We start from the raw sequence: 22,938 nt of genomic DNA, 5'->3' as shown, positions 1-22,938 counted from the left end.
GACAGGCTAGGTGAGTGGACGGATGCATAGCAGATGCAGTTTAATATGGAGAAATGTATGGTTATCCACTTTGGAGTCAAGAACAGGAAGGCAGATTACTATCTAAAAGGAGTCAAGTTTGGTAAAGGGAAAGTACAACGAGATCTAGGTATTCTTGTACATCAGTCAATGAAAGCAAGCATGCAGGTACAGCAGTTAGTGAAGAAAGCTCACTGCATGCTGGCCCTCATAACAAGAGGGATTGAGTATCGGAGCAAAGAGGTCCTTCTGCAGCTGTACAGGGCCCTCGTAAGACTGCACCTGAAGTATTGTGTGAAGTTTTCATCTCCACATTTGAGGAAGAGCATTGTGGCTATTGAGGGAGTGTTGGATAGGTTCATGAGGTCAATTCCCGGAATGGCGGAATGATCATATGTTGAAAGATTGGAGCGACTGAGCTTGTATACACAAGAGTTTAGAAGAATGAGAGAGGATCTGATGGAGACTACAAGATTATTAAAGGGTTGGACAGTCTGGAGGCAGAAAGCATGTTTCCATGGATGGGTGAGTCCAGAACCAGAGGACGCAGTTTAAAAATAAGGGAGAGGTCATTTAGAACAGAGTTGAAGAGAAACGTCTTCACCCAGAGAATAGTGGACACATGGAATGCACTGCCCCAGAAGGCAGTGGAGGCCAAGTCTCTGGATACTTTCAAGAAAGAGATGGATAGAGCTGTTAAAGATAATGGAATCAAGTGTTACGGAGATAAGACAGGAACGGGATACTGATTGTGGACGATCCGCCATGATCATAATGAATGGTGGTGCTGACTCAAAGGGCAGAATGGCCTATTCCTGCACCTATTGTCTATTGTACCTTGTCAGTCCTACCTCATTCTGTGCCTTGCCCTTGCCTGCTTTGCCTGTCTAACTTCTCAACTGTACCAGTCTCAGACTTACGTCCTTTCTCACTATCTCTTTAGGTTTACCCCCACGCTCTCACTGGTTTAATGCCTCCTGAGTAGCACTAGCAAATCTCCCTGCTTGGATATTAGACACCTTCAAATTCAGGTGTAATCTATCCTTCTTATGCACGTCAATTCTACCCCAGCAGAGATTCCAATGATCCAAAAACGTGAATCCTTCTCCCCTGTATCAGATCCTTGGCCACGCATTCATCTGCTCTACCCTGCTGTTCCTACTCTCACTAGCATGTGGCACCGGGAGTAATCCAGATATTACTACCCACAATGACTTGCTTATTATCCTCCAGGGTAATTTTCTATATTCTCTCATCAGGACTTCACCCTTTTCTCTTATGTCATTGCTACCAATGTACAGCGACCTCCCACTGATCATTCTCCCCTTTCAGAATATTCTGCACCCTCGGAGCCATCCTTCACCCAGACAGTAGGGAGGCACCACCACCCCATTCTGATGTCTCACTGTTAGCTACAGAAACTGCAGTCTGTGCTGCAGACTACAGAGCCCCCTATCACCATCGATCGCGTGGAACCTGATATACCTCACATTACACGAGGAACTTGGCTGTCAGTGCGATATTCCCCTGAGAGTCTGTGACCCCCGATGCTTTCCAAAACAGTATACTTGTTTGAGATGGAAATTACCACGGGAGACTCCTGCACTACTTGCCCTCCACTCCTCCTTTTCCGAGAGGAAACCCATCTACCTGACTGGATCGGCAGTTTTCCTAACTTTCTGAAACTGCCACCTATCACACCCCTCGGCTCCTGTAAATTCTTCATTACCTTTAGCCATCGCTCCATCTGATCCATGAAATCCTACAGGATTTGTATCCTCACTTCCTGCAGACAATCAGGATCATTGAAACTTTCCTTAATCTCTTAAATCCAACAGGAAGAGCACATCACTGTACGAATGGCCATCTCTGCACCTTAACAGTCCACAGACCCAGAAAAAGGCACAGTCTTACAGCTTTACAAAACACTACTCTAGAATAAATTAGTACCAATATTTTATATTAAAAACTTAATCAAAGTATCATAAGATGTGTACTTAAAGAAATAAACCGCCACCCTACTGAATGTTGTAGCTTTACTAAAATAAAACAGAGTTGAAACTTTATTGCTGGAACAGCACAGCAGGTCAGGCAGCATCCAGGGAACAGGAGATTCGACGTTTCGGGCACAGGCCCTTCTTCATTCCTGAAGAAGGGCCTGTGCCCGAAACGCCGAATCTCCTGTTCCCTGGATGCTGCCTGACCTGCTGTGCTGTTCCAGCAATAAAGTTTCAACTTTGATCTCCAGCATCTGCAGACCTCACTTTCTCCTCTAAAATAAAACAGACTTAGATTTATCTTTGAAGAGACCGAAACCCACTGAGCTGTGAGTCACATATAAACAGCACTAAACAGAATCTTTGTTCAAATTTGTCCATGCCGACCAGATATCCAAACCGAATCTTATCCCTCTTGCCAGCACCTGGGCCATATCCCTCTAAATCTTTTCTATTCATGTCAATGTCCAAATGCCTTTGAAATGCTTTCATTGCCAGCCTCCACTACTTCTGGCAGCTTATTCCATACACGCACCACTCTCTGCGTGAAAACGTTGCTCCTTAGTTCCCTTTTATATCTTTCCCCTCTCACTCTCAACCTCTGCTCACGATTTCTGGACTCTCCTACTCAGAGAAAAGACCTTGTCTGTTTACTCTATCCATGCTACCAATGACTTTATAAACCTCTACGGAGGTCACTCCTCAGTCTCTGATGCTCCAGGGAAAGAAAGCCCCAGCCTTTTTGCTCTCTTCCTGCAGCTCAAACCCTGGCAATATCCTTGTAAATTTTTGTTGAACCCTTTCAAGTTTAACAACATCCTTCCGATTGATGGAGAACAGAATTGCACACAATATTCCAAAAGAGGCCTAACCAATGTCCTGTACATGATCTTCCAACTTCTATACTCAATGCTCTGATCAATAAAGGAATGTATTCCAAACACTTTCTTCAATATTCTATCTACCTGCAACTCTACGTTCAAGGAAATATGAACCTTCACTGCAAGATATCTTTGTTCATCAACGCTATCTAGGAATTTGCCACGAAGTGTATCAGTCCTGTTAAGATTTGCTTTTCCAAAATGCAGCACGTCACATTTATCTGAATTAAACTCCATCTGCCACTTCTCACCCATCTGAACAAAATCCTGTTGTAATCTGAGGTAACCCTTTTCGCTGTCCACTATATCTCCAATTTTGGTGTCATCTGCAAACTTACTAACTATACCTCCAATGTTCGTAACTAAATCATAATATATATATATATATATATATATATATATATATATATAAACACCATCCTGCCTTCTACATTTGAGCCAGTTCTGTATCCAAACGTCTAGTTCTCCCTGTATTCCATGAGATCTAACTTTGCTAACCTGTCTTCCATGGGGAACCTTGTCGCGCGTTTTACTTAATTCCATAGATCATGTCCACCTCTCTGCCCTCATCAATCCTCTTTGATACGTCATCAAATACCTCAATGAGTTTTGTGAGACATGATTTCCCACGCACATAGTCATGCTGACTACCACTAATCAGTCCTTGCTTTTCAGAATACACACGCATCTTGTTCCTCAGGATTCCCTCCAACAACTTGCCCAGCATCAATGTCAGGCTCACCGGTCGATAGTTCCCTGGCTTGTCCTTACCACCTTTCTTAAATAGCGGCACCACGTTAACCAACCTCTAGTCTTTTGGCATCTCACCTGTGATAATCGATGATACAAATATCTCAGCAATAGGCCCAGCAACGACATTCCCAGCTTCCCAGAGTTCTAGGGTTCACCTGATCAGGTGCTGGGGATTAACTAAGCTTTAAGGGTTACAAGACTCCCAGCACGTCCTCCTCTGTAAAATGGACATATTCAACATGTCGACATCTATTTCCCCACATTCTATATTGCCCATGCCCTTCTCCACAGTACACACTGATGCAAAATATTCAGTTAGTATCTCTCCCATCTCCTGCGGCTCCACGCATAGGCTATCTTACTGATTTTTGAGGAGCCCTATTCTCTCTCGAGTTACCCTTTTGTTCTTAATGTATTTATAAACACCCTTGGGATTATTCATAATCCTATTTGCCAAAGCTATCTCATGTCCCCTTTTTGCCCTCCTGATTTCCCTCTTAAGTATACTCCTACTGTCTTTAATGCTCAGGACTTTTTGGATTGGAATAAATGCAAAATATTACATCTTGATAAAACAAACGAGGGCAGACATCCACTAATTAAAAACAGAGCCTCAATTAGTGATATGGAACAAAGAGGCCGAGGGGTTCGGGTCTTTCAAGTCTGTGTCACATGTAGACAGGGTAGTTAAGAAGGTGCTTAGCACACTTGCCTTCATTGTTCAGACTTTTGAGTACAAGAGTTGGGACGTTGTTTTGGATGTTGGGGAGGCTTTGTCTGGAATTCTGTGTCCAGTTCTGGTCATGCTGATATCGGGAGGACATTATGAAGTTGGAGCGGATTCAGAAGAGATTTACCAGGATGTTAATGGGAATGGATAGTTTGAATTATAACCAGAGACTGGATAGGCTGCGACTTCTTTCACTGGTGCGCAGGAGGCTGAGGAGTGACCTTATTAGATGTTTCTCAAATCATGGAGGGGTGGTATCAGTCATGTGAACAGCAGGTGTCCTTTCCAGGAAGGGACGCGATTCAAGACTGGGTAGATACATTTTAAGGTGACAGCAGAACGGCTTTAAAAAGGCGTTTGGGATTTTTTAAAATTTTTGTTCAGATAATGGTTTATGTGTGGAATGAACTATCAGAGGAAGTGGTAGTTGTGAAGCAAATTACAATTTTAGGATGGCACAGTGATTAGCACTGCTGCCAGGACCCCAGGTTGGATTCCATCTTTGGACAACTGTCTCTGTTGGACTTACACATTCTCCCAGTGTCTGCATGGGTTTCTTCCAGAAACTCCAGTTTCCTCCCTAATGAGAGAGCAGCCCTTTGGTCTGGTAGGACAATGCTGCCTTTACTTTTTACACAGTGATGCCACTGTGTCTCTGGGATGGGGAGAGGGATTGCTGAAGTTAGTGGATGGGACACCACTCAGGCACAATGCTTTGCCCTGGAGGATGTTCACTTTCTTTAATAGCGTTGGGGGCTGCACTGATGCAGGCAAGTGGAGAATGCTCCAACACAATCCTGATGTGTATCTTATAGAGAGCAAACAGACATTGGGGAATTAGGGGTTTGGGGAAACTGAGGTGTTCTCCTTGTAGCAAAGGCAATTGAGAGGAGCTGTGACAGAGGGGTTTAGAAAAGTTACACGTTATAATAATAAACCTTATACCCATCAGCTCATTATACAAGGATCTCAGGACACACGTTAAAGGTTTGGGAAGATTCAAAGGAGAACTTTTATGCAGCAAATGGGATTAAGATGGAATGCAATACTCACACACAGTGCAAATATCCAGGTCCTGATGAATTGACTAATTCAATCAGAGTTAGGTGTTACAATGACTGAGATTACCATCTGAATGTCCACCTGTAGTATCCTCTAATACAAGTTATAAAATCCATCACTGTCAGTTCAGGTCAGAAACTCGCACCATCCCCTCCTCCTGGCCCAGGATGACTGGACACATTACCCCTTGTGGAGGTCAGCAGTCAGTTCTGGTGGAAATCTATGTGGGTTTCTAGGAATTTCGACCTTGGAATTTCATGTGACTGAACAGGGCAGATCTTTGACACATGGGACAGAATATTCCAAGAGTCAGTGAGATGTGGAGAGCAGGATTTGCTTGTTTTTTTTCCTTCCGTGCTGCCGCTGTGCCTCATCAATAAGACATGGGGTGGGAAAGGCTCATGCAGCTCGATGGGCAAGTTGCCTCCATTCCGACCAATCGGCAGCAAGCTCCTCACATAGATTATCTCTAAAAACAGAGCAACTCTGCATGCTTCACACTGCCCAGAGCTCCCAGTAAATGTTTAGAAGGGGGTGGGGAGAACTCCTAGAAAAGGCATAACTGTAAAGTTCTAAGAGGATTGCGAAGAGAGAGAGAGAGATGCACAGGGGAAGGGGGCAACAAGTTGTCAGATGGAGTATAATTTGGGAAAATGAGAAGTCGGTCATTTTGGAGGGGATATTTAAGAGAACAGAGTACTATTTACATGATGGAAACTGTAGAAAGCTGCACAACAAAGGGACCGGGGGGGTAATTGAGCAGGAAACATTGAAAGCTCACAGATTCTGGGTCAGTCACTGAATCAAGGGTTCTGTTTCAGATTCATCAAGTTTAAGGCAACACCGACATGGGTAAGAGGTTTCAGTAGCAATGGAGCTGGGGTGAGGGAGAGACAGGTAACATTTTAGAGATTGGAATTCCTGGTATTTGTGATTGTGTAGATGTCTGATCAGAAGGTCACCTTGGGGTTACAGATATCACATCAATGTTATGAAGAGTTTAGTTCTACCTCAGGCATTTCCCAGTGAGAGGGAGGGGCTCAGCAGTTAGGGAAAGGAATTTGTATTAGCAACTAAAGGTAATGGGTTTAAACGTAACAATGTTTCATTAGAGGAAATTGCAGTTAATCGAATCGTGGGAATGTGATAAGCAGTTTGATAACTTAGCAACAGTGCAGCAATGGAAAGGGATGATGGGGAGGGAGAGCTGGGCATTGTCAGTGTCCATGTGAAACCTAACACAGTACCTTTGCATTATGTAACCTCCTGGCAGAAGATAGGTGAGATACAGGATGGACCAAGGACAAATCCTTGAGGGACACCAAGTACAAGGAATTCAGAAAGGAAAGGGAGAGTGCAGATGGAGCAGGATTTACAAATGATGGTGAGGTCAAATGTTAGTTTTTTTGCAGAATGGATGAGAAGGACATAACCAGAAAAGACAGACAGACAGAACAAGGAACAATACCTGTGAATTGGCGAGGGGGAGTGATGAGGAGGAAACAGAGTTGGAATGTCTGTAGTTTAGCGAGACGAGTAAAAGATCAAGGTGAGCTCTGATTAAGCTTGACAAGATTCTGGAGAAAGATGTAAGTTTGGGACAAAACTCAGGAACACCATGTGAGGCAGTTTGTCTCGGTGGGCTAGTGGGAGGGAGGGAAGCAGCAGAGACAGCTGATAGGATTGTCTCAGTCTTAGTGACAGAGAAACTCAATGTGCTCCTTGCTCTTGTTGTTGGAGGGAAGGATGAAGGAGACAGGATGATGGACAGTGTTTTACAAAGAAACAAAACCAGGGTTAGTGATATTTAAAATGAGTGAACAAACCTAATGTATTTAACTTTTATCCAGAATATTAAAATGTACAACTGAAGTCCTTGTTCGAATCCCAGCTCAGCAGATGGTAGAATCTGAATTCAAGAAAAAATAACTGGAATTAGGAATCTCCTGATCTCCATGGAACCATTGTCAATGGCGAAAAAGTCCTGCAAACCTGACAGTCGCCCAACAAGCTACTCACTGTATTAATCACTGCAAAGTCTCAACAAAGGAATGAAACTGGATGGACAACTTGGCATCTAACAAGGCATTAGAAAATACAACCACAGAATCAGCCCTCTCAACTCTGCAACATCCTGCTCACTAACATCTGTTTTTTTGTGTGCCAAAACTTGGCGAGCTGTCTCACAGACTAGTCAAGGAACAGCCTGACATAGTCATACTCACAGAGTAACCCCTTACAGATAATGGCCAGACACCACCATCACCATCCATAGATAGAGAGTGTGATGATGGAAAAGTACAACAGGTCAGGCAGCATCCGAGGAGAAGGAGAATCGATGTTTCGAACCTCAGCCCTTCATCAGCCTGACCTGCTCTGCTTTTCCAGCACCACACTCTCGACTCTGATCTCCACCATCTGCAGTCTTCACTTTCTCCTGAAATCTCTAGATATGTCCTGTCCCACCAGCAGGACAGACCAGGCAGAGGTGATGGCACAGTAGTGTACACACAGGAACCATTTGCCCTGGGAGTACTCAGCATTGACTTTGGACACCAGGAAGTCTCATGGCTTCTGCGGATTACAACGTACTGTGCTCCCACAACAGATGAATCAGTGCTCCTCCATGTTGAATAACACTTGGAGGAAGCACTGAGGCAATAAAATGGTGACAAGCCTACTCTGGGTACAGGATTTCAATGTCCTCTACCAAGAGTAGCTCAGCAGCAGGATTACTGACTGAGCTGGTCGGGTCCTCAAGGACATAGCTGCTCAACTGGGTTTGCCGCAGGCGGTAACGGAACCAGCAAGAGGAAAAACATACTCAATCTTATCAGTATGAATCTGCCAGCTGCAAATGCATCTGTCCATGACAGTATTGGTAAGAGCGACCATCCCACAGTCTTTTTTGGAGACAAAGCTTCACCTTAAAGTTGAGAAAAACCTCCATTGTGCTGAGTGGTACTATCACCGTGCTAAATGAGACAGATGTAGGAACTCATCTGGATATCTCTGAGGCACTGTGGGATAACAACAGCAGCAGAACTGTACTCCAGCACAATCTGTAATCTCATGGGTTTGTACATCCTGCACTCACCCATGACAATGGACAGGAAAGGATAGCATGCCATGAGCAGCACCAGGCATACCTAAAAATGAAGTGCCAACCTGGTGAAGCTACCAAGCAGGACTATCTGCATAATCAAACCGCATCAGCAGCAAACAACAGAGCTAAGTAATCCCACAATCAATGGATCAGATCAGAGCTCGGCAGTTCTGCCACACCCAGTTTTGAATGGTAATGGACAATTTAACAACTCGTTGCAGGAAGCACTACAGATATCCCCACCCTTACTGATGGAGGGGTTTCACACATCCATGCAAAAGATAAAATGACAGCATTTGCAGCAATTTTCAGCCAGATGCAAAGTGGGATAATCCATCTCAGCCTTCTCCAGTGGCTCCTAACATCACAGATGTGAGCTTGAAGCCAGTTCAATTTAGTTCGAATAATATCGAAAAATGATTAAGTAGTGTAAAAGCTATGGGTCCTGCTAACATTCTGGCAATAATACTGATGGCAGGTTCTGGAGCACAAGCTACCCACCAAGCCACGTACCGCTCCAGCACTGGCATCAACTGACAATGTGGAACATTGCCCAGGAATGTTCAACACAACAACACAGGGCAAATCCAACCCAGGCAATTTCCATCTGTCAGTCCACACTCGATCAGCAGTAAAGTGATGGAAGTCGTCATCAACAGGGCTATCAAGCAACAGCTGCTCAGCAACAGCCAGCTTAGCGACACTCAGTTTAAGCTCCACCATGGCCACGAAGCTCCCGATTGTGTTACTGCCTGATTCACAACCTGACAACCAGCTGAATCCCAGAGGTGAGGCGAGAGTGACGGCCCAGTACCACTCCAACACCACTATTTCTAGTTGATTCCACCCTCATATCAGCTCATGTACTGAATCTCTCATCCATTGTGTGTTATCTCCAGGCTTAATTATCCAAACCCACTCCTGGCCAGCCTCCCAAATTCAACCTCCCTTTAATCTCAAGAAAAATTGAAAACTCTATCGTCCACGTGCTCACTTCTCCCCAAAAATGTTCATCCATCAAAAGACTCCTACTCATAAGCAACAACAATTTAAAATACTCGTTCTTGATTTGATTCCTGGCTGTGATCATCCCTAGCTCCCTGCACCATACATCCTTTGAGACCTCGACAACCCATTTTTTTTGAGACTCCCAACGATTTGTTAATTCATTGCTTCAACTATGTGGCTGATTCTACAGTTGCTAAAGCAACATGGTCTGGAATTTGCAGACAAAACCTCACAGGTCTGCGTTCTACCTTTAAGACATCCCTCAAAACCTGCTTTTTGGAAATGCTTTTGGTCACCTGACCTAATACCTCCATCTCTGGCCTTATATCTAAAGTTCTCAATAGTATTTTTGAGAAATTATAAGTATGATAATAAAACTACAAACTGTTTTGGATTTGGACAATATCCTCAAATAATCACTGTTGCTGTATTGAATAATCTGTAATGGAGGGAATTGCCTTCCTGCTCATGACTGTATAGCTGTGATTGATGAATCAATGCCACCTGAATCAGTACATAAACACCCCATTTTCACTCCTTCACAACATCTGAGATCTTTAGCACATTGTATCACGCTCTTCTTTGCAGACAAAAAAGCATGAAATGGAGCTTCAAGGAATCGGAGCAGGAGTAGGGCATTCATCCCCTTCAGCTTGTTGCCCCATTCTATCAGTTCATGGCTGGGCCAATCCAGGCATCAACACCTCTTTTATGCTTGATCCGCATAGGCCTCAACTGCTCAAAATGTCAAACATCTATCTGCCCTCTTTTAAAATAATTTGAGATAGAATCACAGATTCCCTACTGTATGGAAATAGGCCTTTCAGCCCAACAAGCCACATTGACCCTCCGAAGAGTAACCCAACCAGACCCATTCCCCTACCACATTTAACTTTTACAATTCTTTGGGCTAGAAAATTCTGAGGGAAAAAAATCTTTACTTTTTTAAAAAAATGAATGTTCCCTTCTTCAATGTCCCCTAGTTTGAGACTTCATTGGTGCTAGAAGATCGAGTCAACATCTACCCTGTCAGGCTCCTCAGAATATTGTTTCCATAAAATCACCCCTTGTTTGTCGAGATGCTATTGAATAATCACCTAACCTGTTTAGCTACTCTTAATAGTTCAACCCTTTCATCCTTGAAGCAGCTAAGTGAATCTTTTTTGAATGGTCTCCAATACTGGTTTATCCTTTATTAAATATGGGAGGTAACAATGTATACAGTACTCCTTGTGAGATCTCAGCAACAGCCAGAGTGGCAAACCAATCCTCAGTCCATGCAAATACATTACCCAGATACTGTGAGCTCCTATATTGTGCAATTAACTTTTATGTAGCACATTATCATTTACATTCTTTAAATCCAAATACAGAACATCATTTGAGTGCCCTTTATCAGCCCTGCTTGTTATCTCCTCAATGAACTGTCGCAAATTTGTCAAATATAGTTTCTCTTTCACAAAACCCAGTCTACTGTGTTTAATGAAAAGCTTTTCTAAATGTACTGCTATTTCTTACTTTTATATTCGACTCTGCTGTATTACCAAAACAGACATTAAACTAACTTGTCTATAGTTTCCTGATTTATGTCTCCCTTCCCTTCTTGAACAGATGCATCAATCCACTGGATGCTCCCTGTATCCCATGATTCTTGAATATTCCAATCGATGCCTTGAATATCTCTGCAGCCAGTTGACTTAAAATGTTTGATCCAGGCAATTAGGTCCTGTCTGCCTTTAGTTCTATTAGTTGGTCAATACTTTGTCCCTTGTGACAATGACAGTTATAACATTTTTCTTCCCATGACTAACTTGCTTATTTGCTACCTTTCGGATGATAACGGTATCCTCCTTCATGAAGATCAATGTAAAATATCGGTTTAAATTATCAGCTGTTTCCCTGTACCCATTATCAATGCCAGAGTCAGAACCTCCAAGGGTTCGATGCTGACTTTAGACACTCATTTTTTTATATATCTGTACAACTCTTGCCATTAATTTTTGATTCTTGTCAAATTAATTACATGATCAGTTTTCTTCCTTTTTAGTCATCCGGTGCTGTGTCATTCTTTTCCTTGTGGGTACTGCTCTTGACTGCCTTTGTTACCCACAGGTGGTTCACCTTTCTCTTCGAGTTCTCCTTTTTGCTTAAAATTAACTTTTGCTAAGCAGTATGTAAAGATAAACCCATCTGATTCCAGTACCGAGCATGTGATTTATTTTAATATTGGATGCTTCAATGTCCCTATTGTGTTTGCTGTTTCGAAAAAGAGCTGAGTTCATCTGGAAAGGAGGTGGCAGCTGATTCACTGTTAATTTCCAAAATAAATTTGAATACTTGCAAAAAGAAATTATTTGCACTGGTGTGAGAGCAGGGATCTTGCCAAATTGCTACTTTAAAAATACACCACAGTTGGGAACTCTGACTTCAAAAGCAAAATGTGATCCAAGTCATCTTCTAATCTGTGCTGTACTAATTCTTTCTGATTGAGATGACCGGGTTGGTGTGTGCGCAGGTTGTAGCAGGATCTCCGACTGCCACAAACCGATCTGGTAGAACAGCTACTGTGTCAGTGACAGTGCTGTTGGACCAACAGATGTAGCAAAATTCCGACTTCATGAAGCAACTGCGAACCAGGGCTGAACTTTGCAGGTAAGATGTTTACACTGCCGAAATCTGATTAATGCTATTAAACTTCACGGCTTAATAACCTGAGGATTGTTGCTCGTTGCACAGTCATTAATGGTTTTGCTGTCATCTATGATCAGGAAAGACAGGGTGAATGCACTCAGTCTTTTAAGAAAAAAGGGGAGGAGCTCAGCGCACAAGGGACCCAGGTTCAATTCCAGCCACGGGCGACTTTCTGTGTTGAGTTTGCACATTCTCCCCTGTCTGCGTGTTTTTCCTCCAGTGCTGGTTTCCTCCAACAATCCAAAGATGTGCAGATTAGGTGAATTGGTCATGCTAAATTGCCCATAGTGTTCAGCGATGCACAAGTTTGGTGCCTTAACCAGGGGTAAACATTGAAGAATAGGTTTGGTTGGGATACTATTTGGAGGGTTGGTGTGGATTTGTTGGGCTGAAGAGCCTGTTTCCACAAAGTAGAGATTTCATGCTCTGAGTAATTTTGGGGATCTAATAGTTTCCTGGTATTCAGAGGGTTCTCTGTTAGTTAAAATAATATTGTGCACTCAGCTTATGTTACCTTCTGAAGCAATTTGAGGTAAACTGCTCTGTGCAATTTCACAGAGCAGATGCACTAGAACCAATTAGGGAACAGCTATTTAAGACCTGATAATATGATTGATTAATGAGCTCAAAGTAAATGACCCTTTTGGTAGGATGCAATGCAGCATGATAGACTTTAGCTTTAGGGTGAGGAATTTGGTTCTTCAACTAGTATCTAAACTTAAAGGCAGTCACAAGGGGATAAGGTAGTAGTTCGCTAAACTGGAATGGGACTATAGTTAGAATGTTAAAGCAGAAGAATATATTCAGTTATTCTATAATTCTCAACAATATATATTAACTTGTAAAAGAAATGCACGATGAACAGCGGTGCATAGGTGAGGGAATTATGAGTGACATAAAATTGAAAGAAAACATGTACAAAACTGCAAAGATGATGGTAGACTAGAAGGTTTAAAAATTTTAAACTATCGAAGGATGAACAAAAAAACAGATGGAAGATATTTTGTCCCTTGTCAGAAAGACATTGAGAACATCTTTGGTCCCATTAATACTTGCTTATTTTCCAGCTTTAGGATGGTAACAGTATCTTCCGGATTAGTAAAATAATTGGGCAAATTAACCTACTAGTTACTCAGCCTAAAACAACGTGCTCTTATGATGCTGTGGTAGTGTCTCCAACTTTGAGCCAGAAGGCCTGGATCAGTCCCACCTGCTCCAGAGGTGACATAATGCATCGAAATAGGCTGATGAGGAAAGCAATATGAGACAAACTTCAGTAATTGAATGGACAGTGTTGATGGTCTCTGGAAATTCCAAACTTGACTGTTTTGTATCCTCACCTGAGGCCTGATCAAAATTAATCTTCCTCATTTAAACTGAATTGCCTTTTCTTGTGTTGAATATAATTGAAGTTTGTCCTGTCTGCATGCCCCGTTGTGCAAAACCTGTTGCAAACTGTCAAAGAACAAGATTGAAAACTCATATCAGCTGATAGCCTGCTCAAGGGCTAAAACCAGTGGCCTTTTCCACTGGGACAGTAGGCGCTGCAGAATTGATCCCATTTCCCATTGAACTGAGACAGGAGGTGGTGAGCTTGCTTAAATGTCGTGCACTGAAGCATTTTTGAATTAAATTAAATTACCTTGGTTGCGGTGCAATTGAATTTAGAGACTTAGTGGCCAGTATCGACTGTCATTTCTTTGTTTGCTTCATCGCAGAAGGAATGAGAGCAGACCAATGCCAGCCGAACCTGTGGAGGACCTGCCAGATATTAAAATGCGTAACTCCGCTTCATTAGCCAGTCTGTCTGAGTCATCCAGACTCAAACATCATGACTGGAGGTGGGCTTTTTGTGTTCACTATGAATGCTATTTTAGAGTACAAAATTAATGCATAACATATTTCTTGAGAACTGAAAACAACAAATACTGCAGATCGCAGGAGGGAGCCGATGGCTGAGTGGTATTATTGCTCGACTGTTTATCCAAAGATCCTGGTAGCATTCTGGAGAACCAGGTTTGAATCGTGCCACAGGAAATGTTGGAATTTGAATTCAGTGAATATCTGGAATTAAGAATCTCATGACCATGAATCCTTTGTCTAGTTCTGGAAAACCCACCTGGTTCATTAACGTGCTTGAGGTAACAAGCTACCATCCTTAGCTAGTTTGTCCAGACACACAGCAATGAGCTTGACTCTTAGCTGCCCATTGGGCAATTAAGGATGAGCAATGAATTCTGCCGATCCAATGACACCCTCATCCCATGAAATTCTTTTTAAAAAATCGATGGCGAGAGGAAGCTAACATTCTGAGTCCAGATGACTCTCCATCAGAGTTCTGATCGAGTCATCGAGACTCACCCTTAGCTTGCTTGGTGTCCATGGCTGGTGCCTGAGCTGCTGTTAGCTCCAACATCTGTTATTTCCAGTAGAGATTCCAACATCTGTAGTAATTTCCTTGTATACTTCTTCATTTTTTTAAATTAAATTGCAGCTACTACTCAACACCTTACCTACAGAGTACTGTGGCCCTGGTGTCAAAAGCCTCCATTAACTTGTTCAATTACACCATAGTTTAGGACAATTGCAAAATGCCACTGTGGCTGAAAAGAATGGAACCATAGTCATACTGCATGGAAACAAATCCTTCAGTCCAACTCGTACATCCCAACTAAATTTTCCAAATTATGTTAGTGCAGTTTGTCTGCATTTGGCCCATAATCCTCAACCTATCCTATTCATGTACACCTCCAAATGTCTTTTAAATGTTGTAACTGTACTTTCATCTAACAGTTCCTCTGGCCATTCATTCAGGTGTCCCAACCAATCTCTTTGTGAAAAAGTTGGCAGATGATAGTTTCACTGTTGACTGCGGTGTGAGAGTCACTGGGGATTATTGCTGGTTCAGGACAACCCCTTTCTTAGCATGGCTCAGGGCCTCAAGAGATTCTTGAATGTCGCTTGGGACCTCTTTGTGGATTACCACATGCTGCTCAAGGCTTTGTGTTTGCGCAGCACAGCTGTCTATGGGTGGGGGTGTTGTAGAAGGAAGGAGGAGGCGTTAAGGAATTAATTAATTTATGGAATATGAGTGTCACTGGCTGTGAGAACATTTATTGCCTCAATCTAATGCACTTGAGAAGATGGTTGTGAGCTCTCTTTTTGAATCACTGCAGTCCGTGTGCGTTGTGTTGGGAGGGAATTCCAGAATTTTGGCTCAATGACACTTCAAGACTGCTGAAAGATTTTCAACTCCAGATGGTCGTGGCTTGGAAGGGAACCAGCAGGAGGTGGTGTTCCGATTAATCTGCTTCCCTTGTCCTTTTTGTTGGTATTGATCATAGGTTTGGAAGATTCTATTGAAGAATTATGAATTGATGTAATGTATCTTGTAAACAATACATAGTCCTGCTCTGGGCATCAGTGGAGGAGGGAGTGAATGGGATTTCCATTCAAGCAGACTGCTTTTTCCTGACGCTGTCAAGCTTCTTGAGTGTTCTTGGAGCTTGCACCCAAACCGAGCCAAGTAGTGAATATCCTATTGCACTCCTGAGTTGTATCTTGTAGATGGTGGACAGGCTTCAGAGATTCGGGGGGGGGGGGGGGGGGGGGGTGGAGGGGGGGTGGTTTACTTAGCGTAGTTATATGGCTAGTCCACTTCAATTTCAAGTCAATAGTCAACCCCCAGAATGTTGATGGTGGGGCACTCGGTGATGGTAGGTTTGGAGAAAGAGGCTGCAAGACTTTTGGTGAAGGAGCTTCAGGCTGAAAACTAGGGAGGAGGGAATAAGGTAGAGGCTAGAAATGGATAGGTGGGGAAAGATGCTGCAAAGGAGACATCACGGTCTTTTCTCAGTGCTGGGCCCAGCTGGTCTCCTGACACTACTGTAGAGAGAGTGTGCCTCACCTCACCAAATCAAACAGCCTCTCACCAAAGTCTTTCCAATACCATGCCCATTAAACACCTTGTATTAGTCCATTCCTCTTACTTCCTCCTTTGGAATAAGAACATAAGAGCATCAGCATTAGGAGCAGGATTATTAGTCCAGCCCCTTGTACCTGCTCTGCCATTTGATACAGTCATGGTTAATCTCATCTTGGCCTTAACACCAATACTGCCAGCTCTCCTTAACTCTTCCACCCATTACGAATTAAAAACCTGAGTGTCTCCTATTTAAATTTCCTTAATATCCCAGAATCCACATTGTTCTGAGATTGTGAATTCCACAGATTCACCATCCTCTAAGATAATTAATTCCTCCAACTTCTCCTTTATTGTAAAATGATACTTCCTTATTTTAGATTGAATCATCTTCTCTGCATCTACTTGGTCAATCCCTTGACCATTTTATAGACCTCAATGATATCACCTCTCATTCTTGGACTCCAATGAATATGAATGCAAATAGTGTTTGTCATTGAGCTTGTGACATTTTAATAACTGGCAGAGGATGTTTGTTCAAAGTTGAGCTGGACAGTTAGTGCTTTTCAAATAAGAAATAGTTGATGAGATTTAAGTTCATTAATATATTGGAGTTTTGTTTTTAGGTCGACGTACTGTTGGGAAGATTTAGTTAAGGGAATATTGCAGTCAAAGCTGTGGAAGATCAACCTTCACCCATCTGTGAGGTAGTACACTGTGGTCAAAAGAATAAAGAGACCAGATCCTCTTTGGAAATATGTCCTTAAACAGGTCAGAGGGATCTGGAGATAGGAATGAGTCACGAGCAGTAACTGACACTGGTTTGTGAGGTTAGATGGAAAAGTAGAGCCTGTTTTTGTTTCTGGGGTGACAGAATGGAAATGTGTTAGATATGTGTAGAACCATGGACAGATCACCCTTGGAGCACTGCAAACAGTTCTGATCTTCATATTGTAATATGAATGTAGAGGCAGCAGGGAAGATAAAGAATAGTTACTGGAATTATATGCAAACTGAATTTGAATTCATCAAGTAAGACTGGAAAGTTTTGTCTCGTTGAAAAAGAATGACATGGTCCAGTTAGGTAGGGGTTTGATGGGGTAGACATCGAAAAGATGTTTCTGCTTGTGAATGACACTACCCACTGGAGCTAGTGATATAATTGTAGTCACTATTAAATCCAACGTGGAATTTGCAGAGGGAGACAAAATCTTTCCCCAAAAGGGGTTTGACTGTGGAACCTACCTCATCAGGAATAATTGAAGCAAATAACAAATTAATTCAAGGAGGAGCTTGGAATACAAGAAATAGAAGAAAACTATGTTGATGGATTTAAGTTGAGAAGGAAGGCTGTGTAAATCACAAATACTGAGAACCTGCTTTTGTGTCCTGAAACTATGCATCTGTGTTGATCTGTGACATTTCTATAGAAGCAGCAGCGGCAGCAGTAAACAAGACAGCTCACCCTTACCATTCTTGGAGAAAAACAGAACCTCTGGCCACACAAAGGGAAATAGCTCTACTGAGGAGGTGGTTCAAACAGTGGCCAATGACTCGGTCCGCAGAGACAATGTGCCTTCATTACCTGGTGAGAAAGGTGAATTCTTTAACCAGAAATGATGTTTTGTCCTTGCACTGAACTCATGACTTAAACGGGGAAATTTTTCTCTTCAGTTAGATGATTCAAATCAATCAAATCTATTGCTCCGTTAGCACTCCTTCCCTAACAAAATGATATGGGGTCAAATAGACACATGTCTTGCATTGAGTTATTTCAATATTCCTTTATTCAATTATGTGCTTAAGCTATTCAATCCAACTTCGTTGTGTTTCCCTTGGATCTGTGGTTGTGCATAAAGAAACTTAAACAAAGTTGATTCAATATCAAAGTTGTGTTGAATCAATAATTGTAACCCAACTCTGATCCTTGAGCAAATAATTAATCCAAGGATTCTAGCCCAGCCCTTAACTTCAAGTTCAAGTTCTAAACCTTTTAGTGAGCAATGGAAAATAATAAAGAATAATGTCAGTCATTTATTGTCTCTCCAGACTCTGCTTCTGTTGCCACTGAGTACGCCCATAAGTTCGACGAGTCAATGACTAAAGATGAGATTGAAGAGAAATCCTTCCGTTCCCTTCTGCCATCAGAGAGCCATCACCGCTTTAATAAGGGGAAGAAACGCAGCCAGCAGGATGATTCAGATGAGGTTCTAGATTGATGGTGCTGGAAGAGCATAGCAGTTCCGGCAGCATCCGAGGAGCACATAGTGCGGGACTAGTCGGCTTCTCCTATGGTTTTGGGTAAGTGGTGGTGCCAATTACAGGGATCTCAGTGCTTGGAATAGTTGCTCCTCTCCATGTTCGGGCTATCTTGCCATGAGATTCAGATGGTGAGGACGAGGACCATTCTCTGGAACGAGTGTGAGCCAACAGTTGGGCAGGGCCTGAGTTTTTGAAAATAAAGCAAGTACCACTCGGTAACAATGTGCCCAGAGCTTACAAATCTTGAAGAAGAATAAACATTTCATATTGTTAATCTTTGTGATTGAGTTCCCATGCAGTGAAGACAAAAATTAATATTAACTGGGATTCCTTGCTCACCCAATCAGGAAAACACAAGCTAAATTTGACTGCTAAGAATGTCCTTGAATTTACACCTTTTAACTATCCATTAAAGATGATAATAAGATGAAAAAGACAGGGGGCGTTTGCAGAGGAATTTGACTTAAACGAGAAACATTTATGTAGATAATAAGAGATATTTTAATTGGAACGATACGGTTAGTGATACCCTGGACGGATCAATGTTGGACCCCTGATTATTCACTATTCATAATGAAAGGAAAGCCACGTTCAAAATGTGGGGCCACTCTGCAGATTACAGCGATTTCAAGTGTAGGTAGATGGAAGCACAGTGTTAGAAAGCAATCTTGCCAGATTCAGTAAATGAAAAAAAAAACAGATGAGTTTGTGAAGGCAAGTGTGAGGTTGAATCAAAATAGGATATTTCTTGATTGTGAAAATTGAGAGAGAGTGGACTCCAAAGAAATTTGGTGGGATTGATCCAGCTGTATTGTTCACACAAATATCGCAAATAGGTTCAGAAAAGTGATCAAGGGGCCGGTGGAATGTTGACATTGATCTCTACAGAAGACGAGAAAACAAAGGATTAGAAGTCATGCTTCAGCAAATCCGAACCTAGTTAGACCAAGCTGTCAGGGCTGGGAACCATGGCTTAAGAAGGGTATCACTCTGAGTGGAAGTGTAATGTAGATTTACTGAAGTGATACTTGGATTCCAAGGCTTAACTTAAGAAGGAAGATTAAACAGATAAAGTGTTAGAGTCAGAACGTTGAGGTGTGAAATCGGGGACCACTTTTATACACAGAAATGGATAAAGTTTGATAAAGTTCCACAAACAGCGATTGATTGGAAATCATTTGCAAATTTTAAATCTGAGATTGGTAGATTTTGAATTAAAATTCTGAAGGATTATGGGACAAAACGAGGGATTTGTCATGATGATGAAGATTACCATGATTTGGGAGAATGGTGGAATAGGCTCAGGAATGGTGAATTAGGCTCAAGAATGGTGGAATGGGCTTAATAGCCTCCTCATGTTCTGATGTTGATGTAACCACACTTATTTTCTGCAAGTGCAACTCCCGTTGTGTTTTTTGGTTATGTACCAGAACCTAGCAGCAAATTAAGGACTGCAGTATTGACCAGAAAATTATCAGGATGAGGGACTTCGCCGGTCTTAATGTGCTTTACAGATGATGAAATGACATAGCCAGCATTTAATAATCCTGATAAATATTGGGATAGTCTGATGGGATCACTCGTGATGCCGCATGATTAGCACGTCTGATGATACTCCTATCTACTTTTAAGTGTTGGTGTTGTCTGCACTCAGTTCGGTGTTTTCGTGGATTACAGAGCAAATTTTACATGAGTCAGGGGAAGCAGCTCACTTCACTCTGTACTGTGTGTTTTCCTGTCTTTCACTGTCCAGTATTATTTAAACATGCCCTTCTCGGAGGGACAAGACATTTTCTCTACATTCACCATGGAGATGCTGCAACAGTACATGGAGGAGGAGGATCTGCGAGCACAGCATCATGTGTCACTCCTCATACTGCGAGGACAAGCCTTGAAGGAAAAGCCCAAAACAGAGCTGGCCTGGTTGGAGCACCAGAAAAAGGGAGGAGCTGACCGATGCAGTGATGTTAAGCTTAATAGCCTTTCAAAAATGGATGATAGAATGTGCAGCTGCTTCCAGTAATCCATCCCAGAGAAGGGAGGAAAACCGTTGTCTTTTCTCATTGCAGTGGGCCTGTTGTCCAGTATCTCGGTACTCACATCATCTTTTCCCTTATCACTGTTGTAGATTTAGTAGAATGAAGTCAATTTTGATTTTTTTGTTTCAGATTTTTCTGTTCGTTCTTTGAATTTGGATGTTTCCGGTAATGCTAGTGTTTGTTACCTTTCCGTCATTCTTGAAATAGTCACGGTGGTGAGCTGCCATGAGCCACTGCAGTCTGCTGGTTAAAAATAAACATATCAACCCTCACGTGCTGTTAGGTTAGGAACTCAGGGTACTGTAGCAGATTGATGCAAAACTGTTATCCTAACCCACGGGTCAGTATTTAAACATTTTTTTTTTTCAATGGATGTGAGCACTGCTGGCAAGACCAATGTTGTTGTCCCTTCTTCATTGCACTTGGGAAGTTAATAATGAGCCATTTCCTCAAACATCTGCATTCACCTGCTACAGATACAATCACAATGCTGATCGGAAATAGGTACCTGCGATTGTGATCCTATAGCAGTGAAGGAATGATATATTCTTAATTCAGGACGGGGTGTAGCTTGGAGAGGAACTTACAGGTAATGGTGTTACCATATTATCTACTTGCCTGTGTCCTTTTAGGTGGCAGAGGTCGCAGACTTTGAAGATTGTGTTGAAGGAGTTTATTGATTTGCTGCAGTGCACCATATAGTGCACATAGCTCTCCCTGTTTATTGGTGAAGGGAGTGAATGTATATCTTGGTAAATGGGGTACTGATCAAACAGGTTGCTACATCCTATCTGGTGTTATGTTTCTTTGGCATCTACTGGGGAGACAGGAAGTGAGTTACTTAGTGAATAATTTTCAGTCTCTGGCTTATTTTTGTTGGCATAATGTTGTAAACCTGATCCGGTTCAGTTTCAGGTCGAGGTTAACTTTATTGTGTTAATTGTGAGGGAATCAGTGATGATGATACCACTTAATATCAAAGAGATTGCAAGAGATGGTCATTGCTAGGTATGAATGGTATGAATGCCAACGATGCTGCCATGATACTGTAGTCACATATGCCAGATTTCCTTCTTCAAAGACCATTCATGAATTAGTTGCGTTTTTATGGCTGCTTAACATCTTTGTGGACACTTTTATTGAAACCAACTCTTTATTTCCAGATTTTCTTATGAAGTGCCCTTTTTAATTTTGTGAACACAAACAATATCTTGTTGAAATAAATCTTCTCCAAATTGCGTATGACAAGCATGTAGGGACATCAAAGTTATAAAATATCAAGAAGAATTTGCTGTTTAACAAAAGTTTAAACCCTGATCATTCTCTTTATGGTTTAGTTGCTAATTCAGCAGTTGTGAAAATGTGTGATCTCCTTGGGCAGATTTGCCCAGGTTTGTCTGTAAATTAGAGCATCATTATACCATGTGTAGGTAGCCACAGTTTAATAAAGAATTCGAATCTCTTGTCAAGAGGAAGAAAAGGCTTATGTTAGGAAGGAACGTGAAGCTCATTTAGGACTCTTGAGAGTTACAAATTAACCAGGAAAGATCTAAAGAAAGAGCTACGAAAAGCCAGGAGGAGACTTGAGAAGTCTTTGTCAGATAGGATCAAGGAAAAGCTTAAATATTTCTCTGGCTATATCAGGAACAAAAGAATGACGAGATAAGGATTAAGCCCAATCAAGGATAGTTTTGGGAAGTTGAACGTGGAGTCCGAGGAGATGGGGAAGCACTAAAACATTTTTTTTTCAGCATTCACACTGGAAAAATGCAGTGTTGTCGAGGAGAACACTGCATTGCAGGCTACTAGATGAGACGGGATTAAGGTTCATGAGGATATGATAGCAATTCTGGAAAGTGTGAAAACATACAAGTCCCCTGGGCCGGAATGGATTAACCCTGGGATTCTGTGCGAAGCCAGGGAGGACATTGCCTAGCCTGTGGTTTTGATAATTACATCGTCATTGTCTACAGGAATAGTACTAGAAGAATTGAGGACTGCGAATGATGATTCCTTGTTCAAGAAGGGGAGTAGAGACAACCCTGCTAATTATAGACCAGTGAGCCTTACTTCGGTTGTGGGAAAAGTGTTTGAAAAGTTTATAAGAGATAGGATTTCTAATCATCCAGAAAGGAATAAGTTGATGAGTAATAGTCAACACAGTTTTGTGAAGGTTAGGTCATGCCTCACAACTCTTACAGAGTTATTTTGAGAAAGTGACTATAGAGATGGATGAGGTTAAAACAGTTGATGTGGTGTCTGTGGATTTCAGTAGGGCATCGGATAAGCATATCCGCAGGAGGCTATTCTACAAAATACAGAGGCATGGGATTGTGGGTGATCTAGTGGTTTGGATCAGAAATTGGCTCGCTGAAAGAAGACAGAGGCTGGTGGCTGATGGGAAATGTTCAGGCTGGAGATGGAAATGTGTTGGTGGAGAAGTGCAGCAGGTCAGGCAGCATCTAGGGA

Source organism: Chiloscyllium plagiosum, unplaced genomic scaffold (assembly GCF_037043375.1).
Source record: "Chiloscyllium plagiosum isolate Xiang-an unplaced genomic scaffold, Cpla_swu_hap1 HiC_scaffold_44, whole genome shotgun sequence".
Taxonomy (NCBI): Eukaryota; Metazoa; Chordata; class Chondrichthyes; order Orectolobiformes; family Hemiscylliidae; genus Chiloscyllium; species Chiloscyllium plagiosum.
Note: the sequence above shows the minus strand (reverse complement) of the source record.